The sequence below is a fragment of the Pteropus vampyrus genome, unplaced genomic scaffold, assembly GCF_000151845.1.
Source record: "Pteropus vampyrus isolate Shadow unplaced genomic scaffold, Pvam_2.0 Scaffold45, whole genome shotgun sequence".
Taxonomy (NCBI): domain Eukaryota; kingdom Metazoa; phylum Chordata; class Mammalia; order Chiroptera; family Pteropodidae; genus Pteropus; species Pteropus vampyrus.
The window spans coordinates 3,624,042-3,635,677 of record NW_011888826.1 but is presented as its reverse complement, the minus strand read 5'-3'; the positions used below and the strand labels follow the sequence as shown (position 1 = coordinate 3,635,677).

Below are 11,636 nucleotides of genomic sequence, written 5' to 3'. Positions count from 1 at the left end.
ATTGATAAGCCTCTGTTTTTTCTTAATGCCTGGTAGAAAAGTCCTCCATGGATTCTATTTAGGGATAACTTAGATTCTCATGAATCTTAGACCTTAATCCCACCATAAAATCTTAAGAGCAAGTGTATAAAGGTTCATTTAAAAACCTAACTGGATTTTCTGTTGGTATTGAGCAATCAGCCCATTTACTGAGTGGTTTTAGAAAGCTGGGAGTTTTAAGTGGCCCAGAATAATGAAGGGCTCTGCAGCAAAGTAGTGAAAGGACAGACTTTTAATTAATTGCATTGGAACAACAGGAAAACAAATTGCACACCTTAGACTATAGTGCAATAAACTCCAAATAAATAAAATATTTAAATATACTGGAAGAAAAATATGAGAAAATTCAAATAGAGCCTTGTAGTAGAGAAAGACTAAATATCTCAAAAGAAAGGCTAAGACCAAATACATAATATAAAAACCATCATTATAGGGAAAAAAAAAGAAAAAAAGCTTTATATTTTTTTAAAAGGAATGTGTATAAAGCTTCTTCAATAAGCATAAATTTTATACAGTTATCCCCTGCTTTTTGAAAATTTGCTTTACTCCATTTTGTTTTACAAAAGACCTACATTAGTACGTTTTTGCTAACCCACAAAAATCTGAAGAGAATTTTTTCTTTTAAGAAAAAAGGCAAAAATAAAAAATGGCATTTACCAATTTACATTCTCACCAGCAATATATGAGGATTATCTTTACTCCAGGAAACTATGGAAAACAGTATAGAGGTTCCTCAAAAAATTAAAAATAGAGCTACAATATGACCCAGCAATTCTTCTTCTGGATATCTACTCAAATTTTTGAAAAACACTTATTTGTGAAGATATATGTACTCCCTGTGCTCATTTCAGCATTATTCACAATAGCCACGACATGAAAACAACCTAAGTGTCCTCTAACAGAAAATATGTTACATATATACAGTGGAATACTACACAGCCATAAAAAAGATGAAATATTGCCTTTGCAACAACATGGATGCATCTTCAAATCATTACGCAAAGTAAAATAAGCCAGATTAAAGAAAGGACTAGAACTATATGATTTCATTCATATAAGGATATAAAATAAAGCAACAAATTAACAAATAAAACAAACAAACTCACAGATACAAACAACAGAATAGTGTTTACCAGAGGGAAAGAGGAGTGAGGGGAGGACAAAGAGGGTAAAGGGGGTCAAATATATGGTGATGGAAGGAGACGAGACTTTGGGTGGTGAGCCCCCAATAGATTGTATGGTTGTCATATCAAAAAGTTCTACACCTGAAATTTATATAATGTAATTAACAAAAATTATCTCAATAAATATAATTTAAAAAGAAAAAGGAAGGAAGGAAGGAAGGAAGGAAGGAAGGAAGGAAGGAAGGAAGGAAGGAAGGAAGGAAGGAAGGAAGGAAGGAAAGAGAAAAAGAAAGATGGCATGTAATGTTTGTTTTGCAGTGAGTCATTACAGAGGCAAAGTATACTGTACATATATTATTTATATTTTATATAGGCTGTGTATTTATCATATTCCCACTTTTACTATATATTAGTGTTATTTTAGGTTTTATGTGTTATTTGGTATAATTTGTTAGGTTATTTTTTGGGTCTGGGAACTTTCAAAAACTTTTCACATATAAATGAATGGTAATTTGCCTCAGCTTTATGCCATTTTGGCTTCTGAAAGGTTTCATATGAACACTCTACTTTCGGATAGCGGGGGAAACCTGTATACTTAGATGTTTATAATTCGATAAATATAAAGCTTTTCGGTATATAAATTTTGTCAAGTAAAGAAAGTTCTTTTCTATTCCTAAATTTCTAAGAGTTTCTTTTACTAAGATCATAAATGTGATTTTTTTCAATTTTCTGATATAATTTGTATAAAACTGAAATTAGCTCTTCCTTGAAAACTTGATGAACTGTACTCATAAACTGCATGGGCTTGCAGGTTTGGAGAGGGAGAATCTCAATCATTTTCATGTATTTAGTTCTTATTGCTCAATCCAAGTTCTCTATTTCTTCTTCCATCAACTTTGAAATCGAATCTCTTTTTAGGAATATAACCATTTCATTCAAGTTTTCCAGTCATACAGCTATTTTTTTCATTAAGAATAATCTCTTTTTTCTGTAATTATTTCCCCTTCTTTTGTATTATAAATGATACCAAATCCAGCTCTTTCTTCTACACCTCTATTACCTTTATTAGAAGTTGAGGTTTCTGTATTTAACATCTACATATTTTTTTTAAATAAATAGAGCTTAGGATTTGCCAACAAAGCTGCCTTTTTAATAGAGATGTTCACCATTCAGCCTTCCAAGGCAAGTAGCTTGGCCAGGCCAAGAGAGTTGTTTGGGGTAGAAGCTGCAGCAAGAAAGATTCGAAATTCAGAAAGGGGTGAGATTAAGAGATTAGGGAGCTATAGGCTGTTAGTGTACAATTTTATTTCTTAATGTGGCAACTATCACATACGAGGCCTCTGAGTATGAGGACAGCATTACTTCTCTGACTGCTCCAAAACAGAACAAAACTAGGGCAAGTTTCACAAACCAAAGCCAGCACTCACTGCTGACTTTGACCTAAACTCTCTCTGAAGAAAGTGGGCCAATCTATAAAACTCAGGACATTTTACATGCGCGCATACACACACACACACACACACACACACACTCATAATTCTGGCTAATCAGAAGGTGTTGCATGGTGATGTGCTTTAGCAGGCATACCTTCCCTTGGTCTGATGCTCATCTGCTTTTCCATGTAGACATTCAAATTTTGGATCTTGGTATAATATTGTCTGTGAATATGGTCCCTTTGCTGTCATTATGGACTTATCACCAGGGAACATATGATTCTCTATGCACAGACCCTAGCAACTGTAACAAAAATACCAAAGACTGGGTAGCTTTAAAAACTCACATTTATTCTCACAGTTCTGGAGACTGAGAAGTTGAAGTTTAAGCTGCTCTTAGATCAGCAGATCTCATGTCTGGTGAAAACCCTCTTTCTGGCTTGCAGACAGCCACCTTCTTACTGTATCCCCATAAGAGGTGGGGTGGGGGGTTAGGAAAGGAAGAGAGAGCACACTTGTGCCTCTTCTTATAAGGGCACAAGTCTCATTCATGAGGGCTCCACCATCATGACCTAATTTCCTCCCAAAGGCCCACCTTCAAACACGGTCACATTCAGGTTAGGAGTTCAATACATAAATGGGGAGGGTGACACAAACATAAGTCCAGAACATTCTCTTGCATGTTGCTGTTTCCAATATCTCACTTTCAGTTCCTTTCCCATCTCACTGTAACATGCTGATCCTGGATGGTCTCACTGCAGTAATCACAATTTAATTGGTAATGAGTCCAAGATAAAAATATTTTATTTAACTTCAAATCTACATATTCAATTGCCTTCTTAAACAGAGTCACCCACTTCCTAGACACCTCAATCTCAATATGTCCAAAATTTAACTCATTATCTTTTTCCTCCTATATTGACTGTACCCATCCTCCTCCTCCTTATCCACACTATAAACACACACCCAAAAAAAAAGCCTCCCTTTCCTTCAACCCCTTCAGATCCAATATTGAAAGTCTTGACTTAAATTTTCTAACTGTAAATAGGAGGCAGGGTATTTAGCAACTCAAAGAGAGGTAGTGACACCATAGAAACTGAAACGACAAAATGCAGGAACACCTAACAGCAGTGAAAAATTGTATATATAAACTTGAGCATATGTGGGTGAATGTATTGGTTGAGATGATAGGAGTAAAAAAAAAAAAAAAACATGCACACACAGAAAGAGAAAAAAAATAGAAAACAGAACTCTGAGAAATGCCTAAATTTCTATACTGAAAAGAAGAAAAGAATTGAGTAAGAGAGTTGTATCAGAAATAGACCTATAGGAGGGTCCAAAGTAGTAAAATATATTGAAATCGAATAAGGAAATAGGTGTAAGAATGACAAACAAAATCTGAATGAGATCCTATTTCCACCTATCAGGTTAGCAAAGATAAACTTTGACCTTATTCTATGCAAATAAGGCTGTAGGCAAAGAGACGCTCCTATCCATTTAGTTAACAGAAGGCAACATGGGGTAATATCACTGGGGAACAATTTGGCAATAACGACTACTACAAAAATTTGTACTAATCATATGACCTAGTAATTTCTTCACAGGAAAAACTTAGACATATTTACATACTCAGGCAAATACTATACAAGATTATTTATTATAGGATTATTGTTGTAGCTAAAGGCAAGAAACAAATAAATAACCTTTAATAACTTAATTAAATTATAGTACAGACACATGAACAAATAATGTACAATTGTTTAAAAAGAATGACTTATGTCTGTGTGCACTGATATGGGCGAATTCCGAGATGTATTCTAAATGAAATAATTGGGATACGCATGATGCTCTAGCACTTCCAAAAGAATGTGTAGAAAAGTGGGTAGTTATGGGTAGGTATGCTTTTATATACAGAGAATACCTCTGGAAATTTTTTTCATTGAGTTTATTGGGATAACATTGGTTAATACAATCATATAATTTTCAGGTGTACATTATAATTTGACATCTGTATATTCTATTGTGTGTTTACCACCCAAAATCCAGTTTCCTTCAGCTACCATTTATTTGATCCACTTTACCCACTTCACCCTCCTCCTGTCCCCCTATATTTGACCCCCTTTACCCTATATACCTCTCCCCTCCTCCCCCCACCCCTTATCCTCTGGTAACCACTAGTCCATTGTCCATGTCCCTGAGTCTCTGTTTGTCCTGTTCATTTGTTGCTTTTAGGTTTATATCCCACATATAAGTGATATCATGTGGTTTTCAACTTTTTCTGTCTGGCTTATTTTGCTTAGCATGATTATCTCGAAGTCCATCCATGTTGTCATAAATGGCAGTATTTCATCTCTTCTTATGGCTGAGTAATATTCCATTGTATATATGTACCACAGCTTCTTTATCCAATCATCTATCGTAGGACACTTCGGTTGCTTCCATGTCCTGGCCACCGTGAATAATGCTGCTATGAACATCAGGGTGCAAATATCTTTTTGGATATGAGTTTTCAAGTCTTTGGGGTAAATATCCAGTAGAGGGATTGCTGGATCATATGGTAGATCAATTCTTAGATTTTTGAGGAACCTCCATACTGTTTTCCATAGTAGCTATATCAATTTGCAGTCCCACCAGCAGTGTATGAAGGTTCCTTTTTCTCTGCATCTTCTCCAGCATTTGTTATTACTTGTCCTGTTGATTACAGCTATTCTGACAAGTGTGAGATAGTATCTGATTGTGGTTCTGATTTGCATTTCCCTAATAGCTAGCAATGTTGAGCATCTTTTCATATGTTTGTTGGCCATTTGTATGTCCTCTAAGGAGAAGCGTCTGTTCAGGTCCTCTGCCCATTTTTGATTAGATCATTTGTTTTTTTCTTATTATTGAGTTGTATGAGTTCTTTATATATTTTGAATACTAGGCCTTTATTGGAGGTGTTGCTTGCAAATATATTTTCCCATTCAGATGATTGTCTCTTTACTTTGTTGAAGATTTCTTTTGCTGAGCAGAAGTTTTCTAGTTTGATGTAGTCTCATTCATTATTTTAGCTTTTACTTCCCTTGCTTTTGAGGTCAAATTCATAAAATCCTCTTTAAGTCCAAGGTTCTTGTATGTCTAGAAATTTTAACACACACACACACACACACACACACACACACACACACACGAACCAGAAAAAAACTGGTAACAGAGGGACTTTGGGGATTGGAGAAAGAAATGTTAACTTTTGGATTGATATTTTCAATATGATATGAGAAAATTTTTAAAGAATGCAAAAATTTGCTCTGTTCGACAGGCTGGTTTTCCTGGCCAATGAAAACCCCTAGAAATGCTCAAAAATATTTTCAAAATATCTTTTGAAATATATGGATAACTGACCAAAACAGGAGATCTCTATTAGGCCAAAAACAAAGTGAAAATGGGAATACGAACACGCAAGTCGGCATTTTCCCTGATCCCATTTGCTGAAGCCAGTGGCAAGAGAGCTTGATTTTTTTTTTCCTTAGAAAAGTCCCTCTGGCGTTCCTAAGGTCGGGGAGTCAAATGGGACACACTTAAATCTGTGCTCTTAGCTTAGGGTAGGGTGCCTCAAATCACTCTTGCTCCTCCTCCACGCACTTGGCTTTGTCTATATATTTTCCCAAAATGTAGGAAGGATATCATCTTATTATAAACTTGGTTTATGGAGAAGAAAAAATTACCCCTGAGAACTAGTAACTACAAACTAACCCTCATACGATCTTGTCGTCCAAATGCATCCAATATGAGAGATCTTTAAAAGTATTAAGCCAAGAATTTAGCTGAAAATTCTGCAAGTTTTAAGTTCTCTCAGTGCAAATGAAAAAACTTTTTTGAGAAATCTACCTTTGAACCAAGCATCATCTAAGTCCCACTGATAAAGTTCCAAGGAGCTGGACTTCAAGTTAGAAATTATAAACAAGCAAGGAAACAAAGCACTACAAATGAGAGATAAACAGAAGAAATAATCCATAAACATAAAATTCTGGGAATTTTCAGATACAAAATATAAAATAAGAATAGGTTGAAAACACTCTTGCAAGGAGCAAGAGCTGTTAAAACAATAATTTTTAAAAAGCAAGTTTATTTGAAAATTAAAACAAGGACTTTTTTAAAGAATAATAAAAATTAAGATATCAATGAATGAATTTAGCTGAATAGATTTAGTGAATTATAGAAAAGAATTGAAGAAATTTTCCAGACTGTAGCACGAAGAAAAGCAAAATAGGAATGAGAAGAATAGAGGACAGAGTACCAACTTCCAATATCAATGTCATATTAGAATTTCAGAGGAATGAGATAAAATGGGAGAAATGCAATATTTGAACAGATAATGACTAAAAATGTTCTAGAATTGATGAACAGGTGAAAGAACACCTTCAGATTCAGGAGGTTCTAATAACCTCAAACAGAAATAATAAAAATAAATTCACACCTAAATATGTCATCTAAATAGAAATTACAGTTAGAGTTACTGAGGCACCTTCAAAACCAATCATTAAAGTCAGGAGAGGGTGAAATAATATCTTTAATATGAGAAAGATTAACTGTCAACCTAGAACTATATGAAATATCTTCGTACAAAACAAAAGTTCTCGGAAATATCCTTTGGAAGATATGTTTTAGAAATAAGTGAGATAAAATATCTTTTTACTTTATTAAAAATACCTTCTTAACAACATATCTTTTTGAAATGAGAAGAAAATAAAACAATTTTAGACAAACGAAAGCAGAGTTACCATCAGCAAACCCTCACTAAGATAAACTCTAAAGGGCTGTGCCACAAATATGGGGAAAATTATCTCACAGAGAATAATGGACAAAGAAAGCAGTAAACTGTGAATAAATCTAAGTAAATATTAGCTATATAAGATAATAATAAATATCTTAAAAGTGTTGAAAAAAGTTAGGATTAACACATCCAAAACCGTAACAGATAAGTCAGGAGAGAGATGATCAGACCCAAAGTATTCCGAGGTCCTTATATTGTTTCAGAAGAGATATTTATTTTAGATTTTAAAGAAATAAATGTACATGCTAACATTGCTTGGGTTATTTAAAAAGTAGAAATATAGTATATAACTTTCAAACCAATTAAAGGAAAAACTATGAAATAATAAAACATATTCTATAATTCTAAAAGAGAGAAGCCATAGGAAAGGAAAAAAAAATCATAGGAAATACAGAACCAGAGGACTGTATGAGAGGATGGCTGTGACATAGTTTTTTAATTTACTCAAAGTTTTAGAGAGAGAGAGAGAGAGAGAGAGAGAGAGAGAGAGAGAGAGAGAGAGAGAGAGAGAGAGAGAGAGAGAGAGAAAGTGAAAAGAGCCCCAATAGCAAAAGCAAAACCCATAGATAACATTTTCAACAAAATTAGGTGACAAATAACTGAGAACAACCGATCAAGACCTGCAGAGGACCCAACTCCTGTAAGGGAGACTGTCAGGGAAGTAAGAGAATGTCTGATGGATCTTAGGACAGGAAAACCCGAGAGCCAGCAGGTAGCATAAAAAAGAGTGTGGGGCCAACCTCCTGTCCCTCTCTCTCACAGGTACACCTTTCTCCCATACTTCAGCAGGTTCCGTGCCATTTGTCATCATCATCCTACATTCCTCTATAATACTATCATCAGTGAGCATTTTTTAAGTCTATTACTAAAATTGTCTCTTTTTTTTTTTATCACCTGCACTGACACCTGGTCCCCTGTTAAAATTTTCTTTCCACCTCACTGATATTTCTCTCTGTTCTTCTTTACATCTTTCTTCACCACCTCTGAAGTGTGAGTGATTCCCAGGGTTTCTTCCTCGTGTCACTGCAATTTCCAATCTTGCCACCTTCCTTGGTTGGAAAGACAATCAAGTCCATTTCATAAAACAAAAACAGTCATTCCCTCTTGTTTTTTAGCAACCACAAATAGGCCTGAGGCTCCCAAATCAACATCTGAGATCCTCCCCTCGCCCCTAAGCTTGGATATCCGAAAGCCCGATGAGCATCTGCGCTAATTCCTCCCTACAAATAAAACAGAACCCTCCCCCCCTTGTATGCTCTGTGTCAGTTGGTAGAACCACCAGCCACCCATTAGTCCTTTATTAGTCCCCAGTTGTATTAAATTTCCCAGTAGTCATATCTAGCACTGTTCAAAGCACTGGCAACTAAGAGGCACCTGAAAAAATATTTGGAAAAATTTCAATATCTGAAATTGCACACACACACAAAACTTACTATAGGAAAAAAAAAATTTAGGCAAGGCCCCCCTTAGTTGACCTCACAGATTGCAAGGACCTTGTCAGCTTACAATCCCTTATTTTTTTATTTTTTACGCCTACAGCATCTGGTCTTCCTAGGTGGTCTCCCATCCAAGTACTAACCAAGCCCAACCCTGCTTAGCTTCTGAGATCAGATGGGATCAGGCTTGTTCAGGGTGGCATGGCCATAGACAGGAAAAAATTTTTAAAGAGAATTTTGCTGAATTTTCTTATACTCATTATATGGTCCTTATAGCTTTAAAAAAATATATACCATGAGGCAACATAGTCATTTTTAATATTTAGGGTCTCTTAGGATCTTAATCGAGACCTGTCCTTCTCTTTTAACCCCTATTAATCACTAGGTCCTAACAATCTGGCATTCTAAATATTTCTGGCATCCCCACTGTCCCACACCCCCCAGCCCTGTCATTAGCGGCCACCAGCCCCTTATCCTCCCCCCTGGAATTTACGAGAGTCTTCTTTGTTCTCTCCCTGTCTCCTTCATACCATCCTTCCCACAGGACCACTGGAGTGGCTTCTCCCAAAAGCAGCTCTACAATCATTCTCATCCCTTGCAAAACAAAAACAAAAACAAAAACAAACAAGACAAAATAATGGGTCCGCACGGACAACCGGACAAAGTCCAAGCATCTTAACACGACTTAAGATTTCCTTGAGGTTTTCTGGTGCTTCTCAAATGTGATTTTCTGATCACTTTGACCAGATTCATTTGGAAACTCCTCAATTTCCTAGGAAGTGGCCCAGGGTTACATAGTTAACAAGCCTCCCAAATGTAAAATGTGGAGACCGCCATCTACCTCCCCAAGCTCATGTACCATCATCACTCACTCACCAGCAAAAACAGGATTTCCCATCCTTGGATGCTTGTTAAAATCACCTAGGAGTTTTGTTTGTTTGTTTGTTTGTTTAACACTAGTGCCCAAGCATCTCTAGATGAATGAAAGAAGACTATCTGAGAATGTGGCCCAGGAATTGGTACTTTTAGAAGGTTCTCAAGTAAATCTAATATGCAGCTAGGATTGAGAACTACCGGTAGCATTGAGGGTTGAGTTTCTCAGAAAAATACCTACATACCTACATCCCTTTGCCCATAATACTCCCTACCTGGAACTGAGTTCTGCCTTGATATCTGCCCAACTAATTCCTCTGCATCCCTTAGGACTTGGCTTAGGTAATATTAATAATCCCAGGGACCTCGCCCACACTCTCTCCCTCAGGCTGTGTTTGGTCCACTTTCTCTGGGCTCCCATAACACAAAGTGCTTATCTCTAATATATAAGAAATAAAATTGTGTACATAATATAATTGTTTTTCTCTGTTTCCTCCCAATGAGTTTTGAGTTTTGAATGATTATTGATTTGAATAAATGAAAGAAGAAATGGATGAACTGATCTTGATAAAATAGTAGATAGGTCATTTGCCTAGAGTAAGAGGCCTAGGGTGAAGTTACAATATTGGAAAGGAGATAAATTTGTGAATTAGCAAGAGATGAATGAAAGAATTGAATTTGGCAAATACATTAAAGTAAAACAGGAGTAAATTTCTTTACTGTAGTTAAAATACTGGCTTAGCCACACAATCTATTCTATGTGTAACGTACTGTAGGTGCCTTAGGACTGTATGTATGTAATTTGCTAAGACCCAAAGAGGATTTAGTAACCGTTGTAATGGATTGTCAGCTCTTTACATCTTAGTGCAAATGAAAGCTTTGAAGGTTGGAGAAGGGTGCCATCTACTGAGAAAACAGAGTATAACAGATAAGTGAAAGTGTGAGAGATTTCTCACATTCAAATTGTTCCTACAAATTGTCCTACCTAATTTCTCGCTCTGTCAACCACATATTTTATCAAGCATTTTCCTAGGTTATTTTAAGTGCATTAATATTTAGGGAAACTTTACATTTCCTCAATAAATATCCCACGTCCATTTTTAAATACATCATTGTGTTCACATTTCCTTAAAATTTGTAGTGTTTTTTTCTAAATGTCCTTAGCTAAAATTTTAAAAATAAAAACTAGAGGATATCACAGCTCCAAAGTCTACACTGTTATTCATACACAAAAAACCTACCACTTATTTCATTAATATATTCCGGGGGGAAGTTTTTTGACACAAGGCAAGGGCCAGATATGTTCACATTATTTAATATAAAATGCAATGTTCAATTAAATGCATCGTTGAGGCATTAGCAGGAAGTCATCCCTGGCATTACAATTTACACGGCAGAGCAGATTAAATCACCTGGATGACAATGAAGGGAGAGCCACCTGAAGCCTGCACTTCAGTTCCTACGGGCATAGGATGGGTAATGCCCTGTTAGTTACATAAGATATTTTCTCTCCATCCTTCCTTGTACACAAGAGACTCTGTTACTATTCAGATAAGAGGCAGAACCAAACAGTTGTTTCTGTGGCCTTCTTGCTAAGAACACCTGAAAGTTTAAACATAAGTAGAAAAAGCATTTATTGAGCATCTTTCATGTGCTGGTCATTGAGCTTTTTACCTTATAGATGGTGTATAGTTTAATCAAAACATTTATATAGAGTAATCGGGGGATCATTTTATAAACTATATAAATGTCTAACCAATGTACTGTATACTTGAAACTAATAATAAAATTTTTAAAAAACACTCATATGAGATAAGTTTTATATCGAGTTTAATAATGAAGAAAAACTCAAAGAAACAAAGAAACTTGCCTGAGCATGTAAGTAGTAAGCAGATGAAATCCCACAGCTGTTCTTTTTTTT

General features: G+C 35.7%; 1 non-coding gene across 1 annotated transcript; it reads right to left on the bottom strand.

Moving 5' to 3' along the window:
* Window positions 1-8,936: 8,936 nt before the first annotated feature.
* On the bottom strand, window positions 8,937-9,055 carry LOC111738988. The gene has a single exon (XR_002780052.1). It is a non-coding gene; the product is annotated as a 5S ribosomal RNA (ribosomal RNA).
* Window positions 9,056-11,636: the final 2,581 nt, after the last annotated feature.